The sequence below is a fragment of the Talpa occidentalis genome, unplaced genomic scaffold (genome assembly GCF_014898055.3).
Source record: "Talpa occidentalis isolate TD23 unplaced genomic scaffold, MPIMG_talOcc4v2.1 talOcc4.12, whole genome shotgun sequence".
Lineage (NCBI taxonomy): Eukaryota > Metazoa > Chordata > Mammalia > Eulipotyphla > Talpidae > Talpa > Talpa occidentalis.
In genome coordinates this window covers 9,039,615-9,062,172 of record NW_023601212.1, presented here as the reverse complement: position 1 = coordinate 9,062,172, position 22,558 = coordinate 9,039,615, and the positions used below count along the sequence as shown (strand labels likewise).

At 49.5% G+C, this 22,558-nt stretch overlaps 1 protein-coding gene across 2 annotated transcripts in view; it reads right to left on the bottom strand.

The window, feature by feature from the left end:
* Positions 1 to 20,717, bottom strand: part of KDM4B (lysine demethylase 4B) — a 130,639-nt gene extending 109,922 nt beyond the window's left edge. For both annotated transcript variants that reach the window (XM_037505140.2, XM_037505141.2), the window contains exon 1: positions 20,679 to 20,717. The gene's annotated coding sequence lies outside the window, so the exon portion shown is untranslated. The remainder of the gene's footprint in view (positions 1 to 20,678) is intronic.
* Positions 20,718 to 22,558: the final 1,841 nt, after the last annotated feature.

Here is a 22,558-nt window from a genome sequence, read left to right as displayed (position 1 = left end):
ACCTAACCTGTGGGCCTCAGTTTCCTCATCCATAAAACAGGGATCACCATATTCATGCCCTGCTGTGGGGCTGTACAGGAGTAAATAAGATAACAGTCAGAAAACACTGAAAGGGGACCCAGCACACTGAACCCTCAATAAAGGGAGGCTGTTATGGGCCTTGTCATGGAAAAGGCAGAGAAGGCAAAATCTGATGACAGGGGTCTTGAGGGACCCTCACCACTTCAATCCACACCCCCAGTAGCCATGGAAGGCTTCTCAGAAAGACGACCAGGCAACATTCCTTTTTAAAAAGCTGCCCGGCCCTTTCTAGCCAGCAGCTCCTAGGACTTTATGCTCCAGACACATGGCCCGTTGTCCACCCAGACTTTTCCAGAGACCCTTCCTCTGGCAGGTTCAAACCACAAAGGGCAGTGAACAAGTAGGTAGCTGAATCAGGCTAAATAAACAGATTTTCAAGGGTGCGCCAGGATTGGGGGAAGTTCGAGGGAAGGGTCCAGATGGATCTCGTGAACTACGACGCAGTTGAAGTGAGGTGCCTAATTCCGCAATGCAGGTACAGCTAGGAGATAGTGCAGGTTCAGGTCCAGACTACTGCAGTAAAGCTCGTATCTTGACAAAGCAAGTCACAGAAATTTTGAGGTTTCCCAGTGTATATGACAGCTGTATTTACACTATACTACATTTATTAGGTGTACAGTAGCATTATATTAAAACAATGTAAACACCTTAATTAAATGTGACAGACGTAAAGTGAGCACAAACTGTTAGAAAAATGACCTCAATAGACTTGCGTGATACATGGTTGCCACAAACCTTCAACTTGCAAAAAATACAGTTATCTGTGAAGTGCAATAAAGTGAAGTCAATGAAAGGAGCCATGCCTGTGAACTCACATGTTCTTAACTTATTGAAAAGGAAGGTGCCCGAGTATGTGCTTCTAGAAGGGTGACCCCCTTCCTGGAGATGGAGGCTGAAAGTGCAGCTTACAGGGACACCTTTCTCTTCCCTTCATTAATTCAGCAAATGAGTCCCCTACTCTGTGCCCGGGGCGGTCAACTTGTCTGGACTGCCAGGGGTAGCCTAGTTTTAGTACTGCAAGCCCCACGTACGGGAACACCCCCAGCCCAGGCAAAGTGACCATGGAGCTGGTGGTCTCCTCATGGACTCACAGTGGGCATTTGATAACCAACCGTGTTCTGAACTGAGTGAGATTCAGGATCGAAAACGTGTGGGTCTCTAGTCACATATATACACATACTAACAAGCACATGTGTGTATTTCCTCACATTTATTCCCAGCTCTGGCGATGAGAAGGCCTAGGAGCAGATACCCCATTGGTAACACCCGGTTTCTAAATGGCACTGTCCACCTTAACTAAATGACCAGGTTACTATCTCCAGAAGAGGGGCAAAGTGACAGCAGCAGTCTGCTACACTGAGCACATGGCCCCGCTTCTGGGGTATTCCTGCCAAGAGTGTGGAGCTGAACCTGACTGCAAGGGATATTAGACAAGTCCACACTGAGGGACAGCCATAGAGAGATGCCTGTGCTGCTCTGGACATCACAGTCGTGGCAGTCAGAGGCAGGCACAGGAACTGCTCCAAATTAAGAGACATGTCAGCTGGATGCAATGGGGGATCCTGGCTGCTCTTCCAATACTGTGGGAATTAACTTCCTGATTTAGATCATTTGATAAGGGGACTTCTTGTTTGGAAGAAATAAACACTGAAGTGTTTAGAAGTAATGGGGCATTGTGGCTGCCAGGAACAGTTCAGAAAAAATGCAGAGAGAGAGAAAGAATAAACGCACGTGCAGTAAAATGTTAACACTAATGGAGTCAGGTAGAAGACATCTGGGAATGTCTTCTTCTTCAACTTATTGAAGAAGTTGTTCTTGCAACTTTTTTGTAAACCTAAAATCTTACCCCCAAAATTTTATTAAAGAAAATAAAAAAGGCAGTTCTTAAACTGGAAAAATCGAAAGGAAAAGGAAGTGCTTGGCTGAATGGATCGGGAGCCCAGGGCAGGCACAGGTGTGGCTCCCAGCAGCTGCTTTGGGTCCACCACGGAAAGGGAGAGCAGGGCATGCCAAACCAGCCACACCTTTACAGACTCGATATGGGGGGGAAGCAGCATAGGTGAAGGCCACCTGTCCCCCTGATCCACAGCCCTGAGCAAGGGGCTAGAGCCTTCTGCCCAGCCCACAACTCACCTCTGCAGGGGTTCTAAATACCAGTTCACTCTGAGTGAGATCCCGAATCTCACTCAGTTGAGACACATCTGGCTCCAGATGTTTCATAATTAGCCAATGGAAATCATAATCATTAAGAAAATCACCTTCCTACTTCTCAGCACATGTACTGGTAATTTGGGGGGTCATCCATGCAGGTGCTGAATGGGGCTGGGCAGCAGGGATGGACAAATGCACATTCATAAGTTTTGTGCCCACAGAGGACCCAGCTGACTTCCCTCAACATTATCTTCGCGACAACATTATCCTCCTTCTAGAATTTGCTCTGAAGGGCCTCCATGGTGGTGCAAGGGTTGAGACACAACCTATGAAGCAATCCGCAGCCTCTGCAGCACGAGTCCTGGCCAGGGAGCTACCCACATGGCACAGCAGACCTCTCCTGACTAGTCCACTGCTCCCCTCGAAAGTGTACTTCGGTCAGTCTCCCTGTTCTGTTCCCCACTCTGCCTCTGGTGAATCCTCTCACGCCCAACACCTCTGGCCTGTGCCCTAGCTCTTGTATGCATGAATAAATAAATCTTAAAAAAAAAAAAAAGAATTTGCTCTGGAGTCAGATGTGACCAATAAGGATGGAAAAGTCACTGGTGAGGGCACAGTTAATCCATTTGTGGGCAGTGACTCTAAACAGGGGCAGATCTGATTAGCCCCAAGCCTTAGAAAGCAGGTACTATTACCACAGCTCATTGTTTAGGTGAGCAGAAACAAGCAGGGGGCAGTTAAGTGACTTGTCTGAGATCACACAGAACCTAGCTCTAGCTCTGGGTCCCAGCCACCAACTCCACCCGTGCCAACTCGAGGAGAGATGTGGAAAAACACCAAGCTCTATGCTGCCTCACTGCTTCTAGATCACAGGTCTTTATAAAATCCATAAAAGTGAAAGGAGAAAAAGACGGTCAATGTTTTCATAATCACAGATAGGGAAGACCTCTCTAGGCAGGTCACAAGATCAGGAGTTTTAAAGGAAAGGACAAATTTGGCAATACTTTAAAACATTCTATGCAACAACACATCAAAAATAAAGCTGAAAGATAAATAAGAAGCTGAGAAAAAAAAATGTATGACAGAGAAGGGTGCTAAGAGCCCTAATATAGAAGACGGTATTATAAAATAGCGGTTCTCAGCCAGAGGCAACTCTGTGCCCGAGTACACGGGGCAATGTCTGCGGACATCCAGGCTGTCCTGACTGGGGCAGGGAAGGTGTTACTGGCATCAAGTGGGTGGTGGGTAGGGATGCTACTCAAGTCCCTTCAACACCCAGGACAGCCCCCACAGAGTGACCTGGCTCAAAGATATCAAAGATCTGAGGTTGAGACACCTGCTGTAACTCAAGGAAAAAAAGATAATAACAGGGCCTCCCCAGTGGCGCAGTGGTTGAGCGCTGGGTTGCGAAGCTGCCCGCAGCCTCTGCGGTGCTGGTTCGATGCCCGGCTGCTCCCCGGCCACCGGAGGAGGGTCCCACATGACGCGCAGACCTCTCCTGCCGCCCGCTGCTCCCCTCAGCAGTGTACTTTGGTCCTTCTGCCTGCTCTGCTCCCCGCTCTGGCTCTGGTGAATTCTCTCACCCTCCCGCGCTTCTGACTGTACCCAGTGCATGTATAAACAAAACAAACAAACAAACTAAATAAATAAATAAATAAATAAATAAAAACATGCCTCTATTAAAAAAAAAAAAAAAGATAATAACACCCCATAACACCCCATTTGAACAAGTGGGCAACAGCTATGAACTAGAAACAACTAGAAGGTGACGGATTAAAAGGATGGAGAGAAGCTGGGGCTGGCACCACTTAGGAAAGCCTCCAGTTCCTGTGGGTGTGTAAATTCACATGACCTTTCTGGGGAAAACTGAGGAACAGGCTTTAAAACATAAAGTCTTTCAGTGCTCTCAAGTCCTGGACTTAGAGATATTCACCTCAAGGATATAGCAGAGGATGTTTTCTGTAGCGTTTAAAGAAAAATATTACAAGTGCTCATTAATAGGAGGGAGGATGTGTACGAATATGATGCATGGTTGTATAAAAATGAAGGAGCATGTGGCCAATGAAATAGAAAGTTCTACACCTGAACAGAGCAACAAACGGGAAAGCCTTGGTTCCAATGCCAAGAATGGTTATCTCTGGGTAGCAGGATCTGGGAAAATTTCTAATTCACATGACTTCTGTTTTTGCTGGTGCTTTTACAGGCATCAAGAGTTCTTCAGAAGAGCTCTTCTAGAGAGCTGTGTGTGGGACACAGAGGTCTCAGGCCTCTAGAAGCCCACCGGTTGCCGAGTGGGAGGATAAGAGGGATTAAACCATCATCAAGATGATTATGGCACCCACTGCCTACCTAATTCAGATTAAAAATAACCAGAGACACAGGTGAGAGACCTATGGGGAGGCGGCTCCTGGTCTCTGGTCTGGCTCTGGCATTTTGGCAGAGGCCTTGGCAGCCCTCAGTCATCGTGACGTTCTGGTGAAGCATGGAGATATATGGCAAATTTGAGGTTTCTGCCCTTCTCCGAGCCTATTGGGCTCTGCCTAAATCACAGCTTGCTTTTCCCTCCAGGAAGGTATCTTGGACTCCCGACAAGGTTTTGGGTCCTCTGCTGCCCTGCTTTGGGCCGAGCCTGTTTGGCTGGACATTTGCCCACAAGGGGATGGGTGATTTCTGGAGTTTTTATTGGGAATTTGTTATTTGAAATCCTCTCTTATTCATCTTTCCCTTTTCTTTCTTTCTCTCCCCCCCCCCAACCCCTTTTTAAACCTCTCACAGATTTTAAGTACAATAAAAAGGAATAAAAAATGCCAAACCAAATCAAACACTCATATACCATGGGTAGAATTATAAAATAATACAGCCCTTTGGGAAGACAATTTGACAGTTTTGTAAGCATTAAACATGGCCATGTTTATCATATGACCTAGCAATTCCACTCCTACATATCTACCCAAGAAAAATGAAAACATGTCCACATAGAAACCTGTATACAGATGTCCACAGCATACATATCATAAGCATTACTCATAATGGCCAAAAAGTGGAAAGAACCCAAATGTTCATCAATGCAAGAATGGATAAACACAATGTGTTTTCACATAGTTGAATATTAATCCATTCAGTCTTAAAAAAGAGGGACACTACCACTCGCTACAACAGAGGGACCGTGAAAACGGGGTGCTCAGGGAGAGAAGCCAGACATACAAGATCACAGTGTGTGGTTCCACTGATGTAGAATATCCAGGACAGGCACATCCACAGGGACAGAAAGTGGACTGGCAGGCACCAGAGGCGGAAGTGGGTGACCACTAGCAGGGATGGGGTTTCCTTTGGGAATATTAGACTGTTTCTGAAATTAGATAGTGGCGATGGCTGCACAATTCGGTAAACATAACCCCTCAATAGCACACTTTTAAAAAGGTGAATTTGTAGCACGCGAACCAGTCGTAATAAAGCTGTTTTTAAAAATACACATATCAAACCAGAAAACAAGAGCTCCCCGAAGCTCAGGTGTGCACTTAGATGCTGAGGTGTCAAGTAAGTGCATCCAGAACACCAAAGCTGCCCACACAGCTGATAACTAGAGGCAGCTGCCCTGTGTGTCCCTGGCTCTCCTACCCAGTTCCACCCCGACAGCATCCCTTTCAGCAGACAGAGAGGGCCCAGCAGTGCCAGCAACGCCCCCTGCCCGCTGGCCACCAGCAGACTCACCTCCAGGCTCCTCTGCATCCAGTCTCCTTGGAGCCCAACAACCTGCTTCAAGTGGGTGTGACACACTGACCCAGATTTGGAATCTTGTGCAGGGTCAGAGCCATAAACCAGTTGGCTAAGACAGGGCAAGGGAGAAGAGGAGGCCAAAACCACAAAGACAGTGATGACAGAGGAGGAGGGGCCTTCCCAGGCCTGTTCCCAAGATGGCACAGCCTCATGAATGCTTTCCATTATTATAGGTGCAAAGAGAACTTTGACATGTTCATTTTCTTCACTGTGAGGAGGGAACAAATGAAGGGCACCAGTCCAGCAAACAAGTACATCGGCATCCTTAAAAAAAACTCAAGCCATAGAAAATATTCACTTAATGAAAAAGAAAGCAGCAAAAGAGGAATGGGGCGGGGGGCGGTAAGACATGAGATGAAAACAAAAAGGAAAACAGACACAGGGCCTCCCCGGTGGTGCGGCGGTTGAGCGCTGGGTTGCGAAGCTGTCCGCAGCGTCTGAGGCGCCGGTTCAATACCCGGCTGCTCCCCGGCCACCAGAGGAGGGTCCCACATGGCGCGCAGACCTCTCCTGCCGCCCGCTGCTCCCCTCAGCAGTGTACCTCGGTCCTTCTGCCTGTTCTGGTCCCCGCTCTGGCTCTGGTGAATTCTCTCACCCTCCCGCGCTTCTGACTGTACCCAGTGCTGGTATAAATAAATAAATAAATAAATAAATAAATAAATAAATCTTAAAAAAAAAAAAAAAACACAAATCCAACTACATCAATAATTACATTAAATGTGAATGGATTAAACAATACAATCAAATGACACATCTTCAGACTGGATTTTAAAATAAAGACAAAGGGCCTCTCTGGTGGCGCAAGGGGTTAAGCACCGCACTATGAAGCTATCCACAGCCTCTGCAGCACGAGTTCGATCCCCGGCCAGACAGGGAGAAGCCCACATGGCACAACAGACCTCTCCTGCCTCACCTGCTGCTCCCCTCAGCAGTGTATTTCAGTCAATCTGCCTGTTCTGTTCCCTGCTCTGTCTCTGGTGGGTCCTCTCACCACCACCTCCCCTGTCACATCTCTGGCCTGTGCCCCAGCTCTTGTATGCATAAATAAATCTTTTTAAAAAAAAAAAAAGATTTATTTATTTATTTATACAAGCGCTGGGTACAGTCAGAAGCACGGGTGGGTGAGAGAATTCACCAGAGCCAGAGCGGGGAGCAGAGCAGGCAGAGGGACCGAGGTACACTGCTGAGGGGAGCAGCAGGCGGCAGGAGAGGTCTGCGTGCCATGTGGGACCCACCTCCGGTGGCCGGGGAGCAGCTGAGGATTGAACCAGCGCTGCAGAGGCTGCAGGCAGCTTCGCAACCCAGCGCTCAACCGCTGCGCCACCGGAGAGGCCCTGCATAAATAAATCTTTAAAAAATAATATAAAATAAAATAAAGACAAGATCTAACTTGTTCCAGTCAGCCTCCCCAAGAACACCGCCCCTGCTTCCTGGTCCTTAAAACACTGGTCAAACCCTCTGAGCTGCTCCACAAGAAAACACACTTTTTGGGCCTCCCCGGTGGCGCAGTGGTTGAGCGCTGGGTTGCGAAGCTGCCGGCGACCTCTGCGGCGCCGGTTCGATCCCCGGCTGCTCCCCGGCCACCTGAGGAGGGTCCCACATGGCGCGCAGACCTCTCCTGCCGCCTGCTGCTCCCCTCAGCAGTGTGCTTCGGTCTTTGCCTGCTCTGCTCCCCGCTCTGGCTCTGGTGAATTCTCTCACCCTCCCGCGCTTCTGACTATACCCAGTGCTTGTATAAACAAAACAAACAAACAAACAAAGAAAACACACTTTTTTTCAAGGTGCTTTCTACTAATTTTAATTGTTCCTTAACTTTCTTCACTGCACAAATGTGGAAGAGCAACATGACAACGATGGGCTGTGCAATGGAATATGATTTTGAGGGTCTCCTAAATTCCTGTAACACTCCCTGATCACCTAAAGGTTAACTCAGTCTCAGCGCTATCACTGCTACGGCCTGAGTTCCATCCCTGGCCAGGGAGCAGACCTCTCCTGTCTCGCCTGCTGCTCCCCTCAGTTCTTGCCCGCTGCTCCCCTCAGCAGTGTATTTCAGTAGATTCACCTGTTTTGCTCCCCACTCTGCCTCTGGTGAGTCCTCTAACCCTTTGCACCTCCAGCCGACACCCCAGTTCTTCTATGCGTAAATAAATAAATATTTTTTAAAAAGTGATTTTAGGGTCTCCTTTTTAAATTTTTTTAAAAGATAGGTTTATTAGAAAAAAAGAGAAAGGAAAAAAAGTCCATCTGCATAGACTCAGGTGAGCAGAGAGCTGCCGATTTTAGAAACTTCTATAACAACACCTGATAGACAGTTAAGGAAAGAGAAAGGTCCAGAGAAAAACTGTTACTATCACCCATAGGGTGAGCCAATATGCTAGAAATCGGGTCATTTGCAATTGGACTGTTCTTTGTGGGGGGCCCTCCTGGGCACTGTGATGTACCGAGCAGCATCCCTGGCCCCCAACTACCATATGCTATGAGCACCCCCCAGCCATAACCACCACAGACATCACCAGTTTCCCTGAGGGCAGAATTATTCCTGGGGTAGAAACTATCTAAGAGATTTCTGGATGTTAACTCAGTTACTCCCTCCCACCCTTGAGGCACAGACCTTCACTGCCACCTATTCTGGAGATAAAGGACAGACCCCGGCAGAGGTGGGATTTCAAGCCAGGCAGGCCAGGTACATGAGACCAGCTACCACCCCACTGAGCCTTCCCACCTAGAAACCTCAGGCCATTTAAAACAGTCTGTCACTGTGGGATATCAGTTCTAAGGCAGACTTGTACATCAGTCTCTCTCCCAGGGTTTCCTATAGCCAAAAAAGCACTCCAGCTTCCTGTTATTACCTTCCTGGAAATATCCTGAATTCCAAGTTCAGAACCTCCCAGCACCATCAGCATCAACAACACAAACACACCACCTGGGCTCCGCCATCAATGTCGATCAGCCCTCACAGCTCAAGGCTTCATGCTCCATAAGGAGAGAAGCTGCATGCAAGGGTCCAAAGGGATCAGATCAAGGCCACGACACCCCAAGAATGGGGTCTTCAGTTTGTTTCCACTTCCCCATAGAACCCCAAACAGAGGGCCCTCTGGGGATTGTCCGACACTTCCTCCTCCTCTTCCAAGCACTAGCATGATCCCACCACTTCCACAAAAGCCTCAGAGACTTCCCCCATGCCCCAAAGGGCTCTCCCTAGACTGCATCCCACTACAGTTGGTCTCACCATCCCCATTCACCCTCACATGGCCAGAGCTGGTTTATGTGAAGTCCATCTCATTTCCCCAGCTAGAGGGTAATATATCCCAAAATTCTGATGGGTTAGGAAGGTGTGCAGGAATGGTAGAAGGTAAGACGGGGCTACTAGTCAGGATACACTAAGCACTAGGCACCCCCTTTATAGCATCCTGAACCCTATAACACTCAGCTCATCCAGGGACAGCAGTCTTCCCAAGGGGCCAGCCTGCGTAGAACCAGTTCTAAGTGTGAAATGCTCACAGGCTGTCAAAGACTTGGTACCAAAAAAAAGAGTATAAATACCTCATTAACAATTTTTATAATAATTATATGTTCAAAGGTAAAAGCTGGGGTATATTGGGTTCAATAAAATGTATTATTGAAATTAATTTCACCCTTTTTTATAACTTTTTTTAATGGGGCTATTAGAAAATTTAAAATTACACATGGGACTTGCTTAGGACAGCACTACCTTAGAAAACATCAGCTTAAGCTTGCACCTGTGCATTTCTTACATCAAAGACAAATGATTCGTGGTCAGTGTCTGCACACGGTGTGAACTAGGGTCCAACTCCATCATGTGACAGTAAGAGTTCCCACGTGTACCCCATGACATCTTCCTGGATAGCATAAGCGCCAACATCCTCTGCCAGAGGGGAGCAAGACGCACGCACGCACGCACATCATTTCCCTCCCAGGGAAGACACAAGCAAAGCAGATGGAAGGGGTAAAGCTGTTGAGCTGTGTGCTGCCATGAAACCACACCCCCTCATTTCCCCTCGCCCTTGCATGGAGTGCCATCTGCAAAGGGGTGACAGCACTACCCTAGGAGGGCAAGGGCACCCACTTACCTCTTTAGCCATCTTAACCACGGGCGGGGGAATGAGCGGAGGGGGCAAGGCTGCCCAAGCAGTAGTCCTGAGAGATACTGCTCGGTGAGTGATGGGCTTCCCAGGACCATGGGGATGCCTCGAACAGGATCACTGCCTTCCAAGAGAGGCCCGCAATCCTGTCAGGGCTGGGTACGGGTAGAACAGGAAAGGAAAGTGGCCCAGGGAAATAGCTGTACACAACACAGTACTAGAGTCAGGGCCTGTGCATGCAAAAGGTAAGCGGGGCTTCACACTAAAATGCCAGCTCTCCCAGGTCCTCCACACCCATCCCAAACCCACTTCCTATGGCCCAGGGCCTCCCTCTGCAAACCCGTCCCTGCCCTAGACCCTAGATGTAGCGTCCCCAACACATTCTGTGCTACCTCTGCCCTGGAGCAAGGGGAAGTGGGATGTGGTAAGGGATGGGAGGAGAGTGACTGGGTGAGTAGTCTTCAGCTGCAGCCTGGGATTCTAGAAGTCTGAAATGAAAAGGTAAGGAAAGAGAGGGTAGGAAAAAGTAGAAACTATCCAAATGTCCATCGGTGGATAGTGCCTAACATAACATACAATGTGGTCATCCATAAACTGGATGTTACTCAGCCATGAAAAGGAGTGAAGCACAGACATGTGTTAAGGCAGAACACATGAAGCTCAGGGAAGAAGCCAAGACACACAAAGTCACACAGGGTGTGAGACCACTGATAAGAAATGTTCAGAACAGGGCCTCCCTGGTGGCGCAGGGGTTAAGCGTCAGCACTATCTAACTATTGCCAGCCACTGTGGCATGAGTTCGATTCCCGGACAGGGCGCTACCCACATGGCGCAGCAGACCTCTCCTGTCTCTGCGCTGCTCCCCTCAGCAGTGGATTTCAGTCAATCGGCCTGTTCTGCTCCCCACTCTGTCTCTGGTGAATCCTCACACCATCTCACACCCCAAACCTTTGGCCTGCTCCCCAGTTCTTATAAGCATAAATGAATAATGAATAAAATAAATTTTTTTTTTTTTGGTGGGACCCTCACCGGTGGCCGGGGAACGAACCGGCGCTGCAGAGGCTGCGGGCAGCCTCTCAGCCCAGCGCTCAACCGCTGCGCCACCAGGGGAGGCCCTAAAATAAATCTTTTTAAAATGCCCAGAACAGACACAGCCACAGACAGAAAGTGGGTTTGTGGGCACCAAGGGTTGGGGGTGAGGGAGGGATGGAAAGTGACTTGTTGAACAGATAATGGATTTCCTTTGGGGACGACAAAAATGTTCTGGAATTAGGTAGACATGATGATAAAACAACTCTGTAAATGCTCCAAAAAGTCATTAAACTATATAAATAGTGAGTTTTATGGTATGTAAATTTTATCTCAATAAAAAGAATATTAAAAAGACAGGGCACGGCATTCTTCACAGAAATAGAAGAAAAAAATCATAAAATTTGTATGGAATTACAAAAGATCTCACATAGCTAAGACAATTCTAAGAAAAACAGAAGAAAATGGAAGAATGATGCTCCCCAACTTCAAACTACATTGCACAAAGCTACCACAATCAAAAGAGCATGGTACTGACATAAAAACAAGCACACGGATTAATGGAACAGAACTGAGAGCCCTGACATAAAACCACATATATGTGGACAATGACCTTAAGATAAAAGAGCCAAGTACATGCAATGGAGAAAATAAAGTCTCTTCAATAAATAGTGTTGGGAAACCTGGTCAGCCACATGCAAAAGAAAGAAACTAGACGATTATCTTATACTATCTACTAGAATTAATTCAAAATGGATTAAAGACCTGAACACACAAAATAGATTTTTTAAAAAATGTAGTTCTTTGGTATTGGACTTAGTAATGTCTTTATGGATTCTTCTCTAACAGTAAGGAAAACAAAAGATAATATAAACAAATGGGACTAATCAAACTAAAAAGCAATAGAAACCAATCATTAAAAAAAAACAGGTTTTCTATTAAATGGGAGAGATATTTGTGAACCATGTATCAGACAAGGGGGTTAATATCCAAAATATATAAATAACTCATACAATGCAAAAAAACCCCATAATTAAAACATAGGCAGAAGATCTAAGTAGGCATTTCAGCAAAGAAGACATTCCGATGGCAGACTGACAAATAGGAAGATAATTCTACACTGCTTCTCCTTAGGAAATATGAAACAAAACCACAATGAAATTTCATCTCATACCAGCTATTGGCTATTATTACAGCCAAGAGGTGAGTTTAGGTGAGAATATGGAGAAAAAGGAATGCTTGCACACTGTTGGTGGGAATTTACCTTGGTGCTGTCACTACAGAAAACAGTGTGGCGGTTCCTCAAAAAACTAACCTAAAGAATATGAAAACATACAAGCAGCCTTATGTCCAAGGCAGCGATATGCACAACAGCCAATTATGGCAACAATTCTAGCGTCCAACGATGGAGAAAGATGGATAAAGAAGATGCGACAAGCGTGCGTGCCACATACACACACACACTATCACAGGTATACACTATTCAGGCCTTAAAAAAATAGATGAAATTCTGTCATTTTCAGCCAACAGGCATATGAAAAATGTGCATCATCACTTATCATCCAGGAAATGCAAATCACAACCACAATTAGATACCACCTCACACCTATAAGAATGGCCACATTAAAAAAACCAGAAACACCAAGTGCGGGCAAGGATGTGGTGAGAAGGAGCCCTCGTCCGCTGCTGGTGGGAACGCAAACTGGTCCAGCCACCATGGAAAGCTGTGTGGAGGTTCCTCAGAACACTAAAGATGGATCAGCCGTATGATCCAGCAATTCCACTCCTAGCAATCTACCCAAGGAGCACAAAAAATACAAATTCAAAAGGAAACCTGCACTCCTGAGTTTACTGCAGCACCATTTACAATAGCCAAGATATGGAAACAACCTAAATACCCCAAAATAGATGAATGTGGTATATACACACAATGGGATACTAGTCAGAGATTCAAAAACGATATACCATTTGCAGTGCAGCTGGAAGGGATTATGCTAAGCAAAATAAGTCAAAGGGAAAAAAAAGAAATATCGGATGGTTTCACTTATATGTGGGATATAGAGAAACCAACCCTGAAAGTTGACCATAGATATGAGGCATCCAGGAGGCGGGGAGGGGTGAAAACTGCAGGGACAAGAGCACACGGGACTGCGGTGATGGACTATGGGGTGACAGGAGAACTATCGTGACCACACCTGTGGGAAGAAATTAAATCATTGTCCAAAAATGAACAATGTAAAATTTTAAAAATCATTTCATTTGAAAATTGAAAAAAGAAAGAAATCCTGCCATTTTCAACAATATGGATGAAGCTTGAGGGGATTATGCCAAGTGAAGTCAGTCAAAAGCAGAAAGACAAATACCGCATGGTTTCACTCATCTGTGGAATATAAAGAAAGTCAAAAAATAATGATAAAATATAACAAAAATATACCCTTAATTCTAACAGAATGTCAGTCCATTCCCAGAGGGGAAGGGGTTGGGGGGGGGGCCAGAACAGGAATGGGGGTGTCCCTACTTGGTGATGGACGCTGACTGAAGTTTTGGTGGCGAGTGTGGTATGATATGTCATCGCTGAGGCGAGAAACTGTACACCTGAAACCTATACAGTCTGAAACCTGTACCGTGTGTGTTTACAGTGTTGTAAACTAATGTTATTGCTATAAAAAAAAAGGTGTGGGTGCGAGCAGGGGCGTTTTAAGAGGGGCTGTCCTAGAAAATGCAGCTGCTCCGTGGTTCTCTGTGGAACAACGGGGATCTTGCTTTCGTGACCAGACACTAAGCCCCTTGAGGGCAGAGCTGCCCCTCTCCGTTCCCCTGAGCCCCTTGGTGCCTGGCCCAGTGGGATCCTCAAGACACCCCAGAGATGAGTGGGCTTCATCATAGCCTGTGGTGCAGGCAGGACAAGCGGAGACACGACAACCAAAACCACCCTGCAACTTCCATGCGTGGCAGTACAGAAACACAGGGCAACGCAACGAAAACCTGATGCCTTCTGCTGCAAAAGGGTGTCCGAAAATTAGCCTTCTCTCCCTACTCTACCTTGGGGGAGGAGCTGGAATAAAACAGTGAATCAGGAGTAGAAATTCCAGGGGTTTTACTCACAAGCAAGTTAGAGACCAACCATTCTCCAATCGTGACTAGGATAACCCAAGCCATGCAGCCTGCCTCCCCTGAAGACAGGACGCCCCTCTGCTCAGGGTTCACCCCTCCTGAAAGATGGGGTTGTAAAGGCAAGCCTGGGAGGACAGGGGGGATTTGAAGGGCACAGGGCAAAATGATGGAATCTCCCAGTCAGGCTGCCGGCCCAGGGTCCCGCACACGTCCAGGGGCCTGAGGCTTGCCAGGCCCCTATTCAGGGCGCGCAGCTAGCAGATCAAGGGGCTGCCCCAGTGAGGCTACACCAGCCAGACCTGAGGCTACAGGACATGCTGGGGTCCCGAGCTCCAGCTGAACATACAGCCCCTTTCCACCCCACCTGTGGTCTGGAGGCTCCCTGGTGCCTCCATTGTCAGGCTGTCTCTAGCTCAAGGGAGACCTCAGAGAGCCAGAAACTGGCTGCTTCTGCACAGAGCGCCACATCAGATCCCCAGGCAGCTCACCTTGCAGAAAGCATTTCCCTCTGCGTTCCCTCCCCAGAGAGGGGAGCCAGCAGGCAAGAAACAATGAGCTTGGGTCCACCTCCCCCGCTACCTGCCCAGAAGGTGTCACCATTTGGGAACAAATCCTGACCACTCCCCTACAGATCACCTCTTCACAGGTTCATGTGAGTAACTGTGCCAACAACAGGACCAAGTCCTCCACTAGTTATTGTTCTGCTCTGTGCCTGGAGAGCCTGCTTTCTGATTCTTCGTCCACTGAACAAACACAATGGTGGCCTCAACGCCCGGGAGTCACAGTCCAGAGCTGCACGTTCACCTTGGCTCAACCATGGCCAAAAGGCACAGCCCTCCCGTGGGGCAGGACAGTCTGTCCCAGACTTAACATCAATGCCCTGGACCCACTGGTAACAACGAGGTGGGGCCAGAAAAAAGGGGAGGAAAAGCAAGACAGGCAGGGTGAAATGAAGCAGAGAAAGAGAGAGACAAGCAAATAATGAGAAGCTTTGGAAAGCCAAACTGTTCTGAGTAGCCCTCTCCAGACTGTTTATTTCCATCAACTACAGAAGGAATGACCGTAAATTAATGGTACGCTCCCTTGACAAATCAGAACGTTCCTGGTGCAGCACCAATTCCAAGCCATTAAAAGGTGTACTTTGCCTGGAAATCTCTGGTCAGTCAGTCTTCACCCCCCAACACTGGTGGTAGAACAAGACCATGGAAATGCTGCCAGTGCCAGCACCCTGGGCCCCAGAAAGATTATTCAACAGTCATCCTATTGTCCACTCACACCCACAAAGTTCAATTGTCACACCCACGAAAGCCACTCTTCGAGTGTTACCATGTAGATTGACTACTGGGTAACTGCAAAACCAGCCCCCCAAGACTCTATGCCCCTTCCGACGGGTGATGGCATTGGTAAAGAGGGTGAGTCTGAGGCTTACAAAGCAAAATGATTGGGAAAGAATGTCTTCCTTTTAAACCCTCAGGTTCTGGCAGGTCCTTAAGCAGAATCACTCCCTAGTCCTCCAGTGGTGGGTGGGGTATGATATAAGAGAAATGGAGTAAAAAGTCTAGCATCAAAACCACCAAGGAGTTAGGCCATTTACATTGGCTTTTTATTCGCCTTTATTCTGAGGCTGTTTTGGCGTATGTCTGAGAGCATTTCCTTATATTCCCTGTATTTTAATTTGCCTGGAAACAACCTACGACCCATTTTTTATTGGACAGAGTGTGACTCTAAATGCTTAGATGTAGGAAAGACAGAAAAATTCATCCATTCCACAAACAAGTATTTCTGCAACACCCACTTTATGCCAGGAACTACCCTTGGTGCTGGGGAGATACGCAACCACCAAGACAGATATTCTTTCTGTAGCGGGGACCTCACATGCTAGGATGGTGTTCGCAAACTCCAGCCCACATCAGATCCAGCTGGCTGCCCGTTTTGTGCAGGGCCTCAAGCTAAGGGTAGTTGATGTATTTTTAATGATTGGGTAATGATGGGGGAACAAAAGAAGAAAAATGGAAAAATGGTTTATGACATGTGAAATACACATTTCTGTGTCCATCAATAAAGTTTTATTGGAACTCGAATGTTTGTTCATGCTCAGACTACTATACTACAGGGCAGTGTGTATCTGGCCTACAAAGTCAAAAATAGTAACTCTTTGATCCTTTACAGAAAAAGCTTCTGCTCTAATGGATGAGAGAGACAATACATAAACAGATTCATATACATTTCTGGCAGGGAAGGGTGCAAAGAAAAGGCAGGAGGGGGAGAGAGAGTAGTTAAAAAGGCAACTTTAGGCAGCATGTTCAGGGATAGCCTCTCTGAGCTAACACATAACTGACAAGGAGCCGTCGGAGCAGAGGAGAGAGGGAATAGCATTCTGGCAGAGGAAGCAGCAGGGGCAAAGGACAGGACGCAGCAAGAGCAAGGCAAGGTGCTTCCAGCTGAAGGGCAGCAGGCATCAGAGGGGGCTGTAAAGCACAGAGAGGAAAGTGTCACAGAGGACAGAGAAGGGAAGCTAGGGAAATGGGTCTGGAATTTTTTCCAAGGACAACAGGAAGGCACTGGAGGGTTCTAAGTAGTCAGAACACCTTATCTAACCAGCAAGACACTCCCAGAACATCCAAGTCAAAGAAGGGAATAAACTCTAAACTAATTCATCCTACCAACCCTGAAATCAATTCATTGATCTGCTCAGTGCCTTGGTATTTAGGTGATACAAACTTTTAAAAATGCTGCTGTCAAATTCATTTTATTGTATCAAGTATTGGTAACGAGCACATCAACAACCCCACGATTACACCACCATCAGTTTTCAGGAAGAGGTGAAGGCTGAGTAAGTGAGTCAGCTTAAATCAATTTATACAAAACTGTGCAGCAAGTTGACAGGGAAAGACACAGTGACCAGGAGGGTGTGGAAGCCTGAGCAGGAGATGTGCAGGGGCACAGAGGGCAGGATCAGCCTGAGGAAAACGGCCAACTGCACCTGGTGGTCCCCCAGCAGGGCGGCTACTGGGTGGCATGGCTGCGTCTACCCTGCCGAGGTGGAAGGTGTAAACTGAGAAGGACGGGGGAAAGGCAGTCAGGCAGTGGGGAAGGACCTGGACGGCCATACTGGAGTATGGGCCAGACACAGTTTGCAAATATCAGCCACTCCCTATGGGGGCAAGGGTTAGGGGACAAAGGGAAGGCGACCATGGCCAAACGCCAGGCTGCTTCGGGGGTTAAAAGCTGAGTGAGACTTGTCTCATCTGGGGTAACTCTCCCCCTTGGGGACACTGCATGAAGTCAGGGCCATCTGCGGTTGTCAGCACTGGGGGTACTACTGACATACAGCTGGTGGGGCCAGGGATGCTGTTCAACATGCCACAGCACTCAAGGCAGCCCCTCATACAGACAGGACAGGGGGAAGATGTCCCAACAGAAGCAGCAGGCACAGCTGAGTAATGAATCAGCTCAGTACTCCCAGCTTCCTGGCGCCACGCAAGGCACCCCAGTGTCTTTCATCCCCTTTGATCCTCACAATCACCCAGGATGAGTTTTCATTATACCCATTTTACAGAAGAAAGCAAGGCCCAAAGAACGTGAAGTGACCTGTCTCAAAGGAGGGATGTGAACCCAGTCTCTCAGACTCGAAAGTCTATGTAGGAATAGAGGGGAGGGCAGGAAGGCAGGAGCAAGGTCAAGAATACCAAGTCACACAGAGTGGAGCTCACTGCCTACGGGCAAATGGAGGCACCCTGGGAGTCCACCAAGCAGCCAAGGGACACATCTTGGGAGCAGAGCCAGAAACTGGCCAGGGCTACTGGTGAGGCCTCAGGGTGACCAGTGAGGATGTCAAGAGTTCCCACAATTGCGCCTTCTGCGGTAGCTCACTTGTTCTCCACCCCCTACACAGCAGCCTTGGGAAAGCTCAGTGACCCCCCCTCCTTTCCCACTTTTGTTCTTGAGCAAGTGACTGACCCAAGGTCACCCAGTGCTTAACTCACACATACTTCCCGATCCCAGGAAGAAAGCCAACCAGAAATGCTCCCTTGTCCCTTGTCATCCATCACTTCATCCAACTCACCCCCTGAACGAGGCCCTACATCACAGCTATGACCATATCCTGGGACACCCACCCCTCCCTTTCCCCCACTAGTCCCAAAGCCTCCAGAGGTTAGAGACTCTGCAACCTTCCTCAGCACTCAAACATCCCCAGGCCAGGTGCATGCAGGACGCCCAACATCCATTTTCCCAGGTGTCAGATGAAAACAAGGAACAGATGGCTTCCCAGGGCAAAGGCTCTGCTGGGCCCCCAAGGGAAGGGGATGGGGCACAGGAGGGCAGGAGCAGGACACCAGGAGAGAAGGAGAAAAGCAGGATCAAGTATAGGCAGGGTGGCCAGAGAGGGAGGGGCCCTGATTACTTCAGGGGGCTCCTGCAGGAAGAGGAAGAAACCAAGGGTCTTTAGAGGAGATAGGAAAGTGTAACAAAGAACCAAGCAGGGTCCTGAAGGTCCCAGCAGCTACATCCCTGAGCAGCTACACCCCTAAGCACTAGTAGTTAACTTTTCCTTAGAAGTCCACTCCCCTGAGGAAACGATTAGAAAATTCAAGAAAATCAATTGTTACTAAGGGCTGCACATATTTCTTGTCTCAACCACTTCACACAGGCTTGGCTCCTGACACAGCATCCGCTTGCATGCATAGCAACACCTGAGGGCATTAGTGCAACCGCACCTCCACCACCCCCTGTGCTTCCCAGAGTCAGGAACCTCCCCCAGGGCAGGTTAGTCTGACCCACACAGTGTCCCCTGCACCAGGGGAGCACCAGGATTTCCCAAGCGTCCAATCAGAAACAGGAAAAGAGGGCGAGCGAGTTGCGGAAACCCTCAATTCAGAGCCTCACAAGCCGACTCTACCACTTTTACCTGCTGTCCAACGGGGCTCCAAAAAGCAGATTGCAAAGATGAGAGAGGCTACCCACTGCTCTGGCAGGGGTGGAGAGAAAAGGCCGACCAGAGTTGACAAACCCTCCCGATGCCTCCTAAGGAAGCTATTATTTGAGAATTACGGGAGTCATTAGCTCGTACCCAGCAATGATAAAAGCCCATAGGAGTCATCTAATGAGCCCATTTTAGGGGCTTTCTCCTGCCTGGGGACAGTAGGATAAATGGCTGTTGAGGGAGAAGGGTGGGGTGGGGCACCAAACCCATGAATGCATTCCAGTATCCTCTGACCCTAAGACAGTGCCGGCACCCAGCAGACCTAAAGGAATTTGCTTGAATAAATGCCATTGACAGAAACACTTGGAAAGGAACACACTCCTTATATATTACCGCAGGATCACCTTCTCTCACTAGTTTCATAACGGGGCAAGCAGTTCCCCAGGTGCACCTGAATTATTAAAACAAAAGCATCCTCCCCCAGCCAAACAGATGGGACACACCAGAGAGCAGTCCACGCCTCCCCCAGTCCCTGGTTTAAAAAAAATAAAATAAAATAAAAAACCCACAAATAAACAAAACAAATCCCCTGCAAACCTTCCACTGTACCCGAGTGAACACACACCCCATTCTCCCCGCTGTCATCCAGCCCACCCGGCACCGGCCCAGGCCCTTGGGGGGGCGGGGGGCGGGGAGGGAGAGGTATCCTTTCCGGAACGAATCCGTCCCCCAGATCCCACACGGCAGGATGGGGCAGCCCCAGAAGCAGCGACTTCAATTTATTTCTACAGCGAAGAGGGGCTCCGAGACGGCCATCGGGATTGGGGGGAGGGACTAGCCGCACAGCAAGTGGATACATTTTTTTTAATCCAGATTGCACGCTTATTTCAGGGAGGCTCGGGGAAATGGGGAGGCCAAGTTTGGAGATTGCACTGCGGGCCGACGGGGGGAGGGGTGGGGAGCACTGATGGCTATTTCGGGGGGCACCACGGGGAAGGGCCCCGTGAATCCCCCCAGTACCCAAAGCGCCGGGGACGCCGGCGGGTCTCGCCCGGGGCCTGGGATCGCGCTCGCTCTCGCTCTCTGATTATCAGGATTGTTGTAAATAGGGAGCGAGCAGGGCCCCGTCAGGGCCCGGCCCTGTCGGGGCCACCCACGCTGTCATCTTTTGTGCGGGGCTGGCGGGGGCCGCCCGGGCCCAGCCCCCGCGCGCCCCGGGCCCGGGCAGCGGCGCCCCCGCCTCCCGCCCCGGCCCTGCCATTGTCCGGCCGCGCCGCCCCCGCCCGCAGGCCCGGTGGGCGCTCAGGGCCGGGCGGTTAACGCCCCCAACCGCCTCGCGGGCCGGGACAAAGCGCGGCGGTCGCGGCCCGAGCAGGCCGCGCCCGAGGCCTGGGCCTCGCGTCCCGGCGCGGCCGCAGCTCCGGGCGCGGCGCGGGGGCAGCGGCGGCGGCAGCGGAGCCCGCGCTCGGACGCGGCCGGCCGCCTCCCCGCGGGCTCACCTGAGGCGGCGCGCGCGGCCCGGTCCGGGAGCAGCGGCGCGCGCTCCCCCGCCCTCAGCGTCGCACCCCCAGGCCCAGCTCGGGCCGGGCCCCGCTCGGTTGCTGGCGGCCGAGCCCTCCGCGATGCTCCGGGCGGGGCTTATGAGGCCGCGCGCCAGCTCCGCCCCGGCTGCCATTGGCCGCCGATCCCACGCCCGCGCGCCCATTGGCTGCTGCTGACAGCTCCTCCCCTCCCCTCCGCCGGGCCCATCAACAACGCACGGCCCGCCCCCTGCGTGCCTCGATTGGGCGGGCGGAGGAGCCGGGCTCCCCGCCTCATTGGCCGACGGGCCGAGACACGCCGGCGCCCACCCACGTGCCCGCTGACCGGCTCCCTTCTCATCGGAGCGTGAGGACGCCAGTCAAGGCGGCTGCCACCAACCCGACGGCGACTAAGGCCCGATTGACAAGGCTTCCTCGGGGACCGCCCAGCCACATCACGGAGGCAAGCGAGGATTGGCTTGCGCGGCCAGCCGGAGGTGCGGACTGGCTGGGGCGAATGCCAATCCTGGCCCGGGACCCGCCCTGGTTATCAGGCGGCTGCTGAGTACGTGAGACCCAGCACAACATCAGAACCCGACCAGGAAGGGGTTGGTGGGTTCGAGACCCGCAGCCGCAACTGGGGGGCCGAGTTCCCCAATTCGCAAATGCCGGAGTTAGGAGACCCATTTTGCAAAGGAGGAGCGCTGAGAACTGCAGAGACAAAGTTAAGAAGCAATCGCCCCCGCACCGCACCCCCCGAAAATCAAATTCATTCCCATCACAATCAACAAAGATTTGCAAAGGGTCGAGGCCTTCAGATGACTTTCCACGGCTTCCCTCCAGTTCCCTAAGACATAAGTAAGGGAGACGAGGCGTTTAGTGGTTCCTGACCTAGTTCAGAGTTCAGCCGGCTGCCACACCTCACTGTGGGTGGTCCCCCACAAAGTTACAACATTGCTGGGCCCCAGTTTCCCCTGTGCAATGGATATGATTGTAATAAACCCCCATGCACACGCTCACAGGTATGCCCCCTCCTGCGATTGTTCCAAGAAGAAAATTATCACCGAGTACCAGGCAGGTGTATGGACACGCTCTCATTTCACTGGCAGGAGTGTAAATCAGGCAAGTTTTTAAAATAGCATTTTAAGTGCATCTACACCGTAACCCAGCAAGCCTGCACGTCTGAAGGAGGCTCGGAGCAGCACTTACGAAATTGTTTCCAATGTTTTGCTGTAAATAGCCATGGGGAGGGTATTTGATAAGGAACTTGTGGCACAAAGCAGCTGGAATACCTAACTATGTAACAATTAAAAGGAGGTGAATCTGCATGCGCTGTCGCAGAAGGATACTCTTCACATGTCCTGGACCAAGCTGCAGAAGGGTTCACCGTTAGGTACCCAGCAAGATAGACTATGGAAAGGAAGCAGAGAAACCATGTCTCCTTGTTTCTGAGTGCACATACCTGTGTCTATGCTCAGAAAAAGCTCCCCACACCCCATGCTGTGGAAACTAATTTCATCTTTTGGGAGAGGAGAGATTCACACTGGTTTAAAAACAATAGTTGTTGGTGATTTGAATCTGGAGAATTTAAATCCACATAGGACCTATACACATGTTCCTCATGTAGTTAAAATTTAACTAAAAAAATAGGAAATACTGAATGTCCTCAAAAAATAAGAAATTACTGAATGTCTTCAAGATACACCCTAACCAGTGGGGGGAAAAATGGACTTTAATAACAGTGATCGCGTCAAAAGTGCAAGAATGAAGGGATTTTCACACACCCGTGCGCGCGAGCACACACACACACACACACACAAGCCTTTTCTTTTTTTTTCTATTTCCAAGTTTATCCTGTA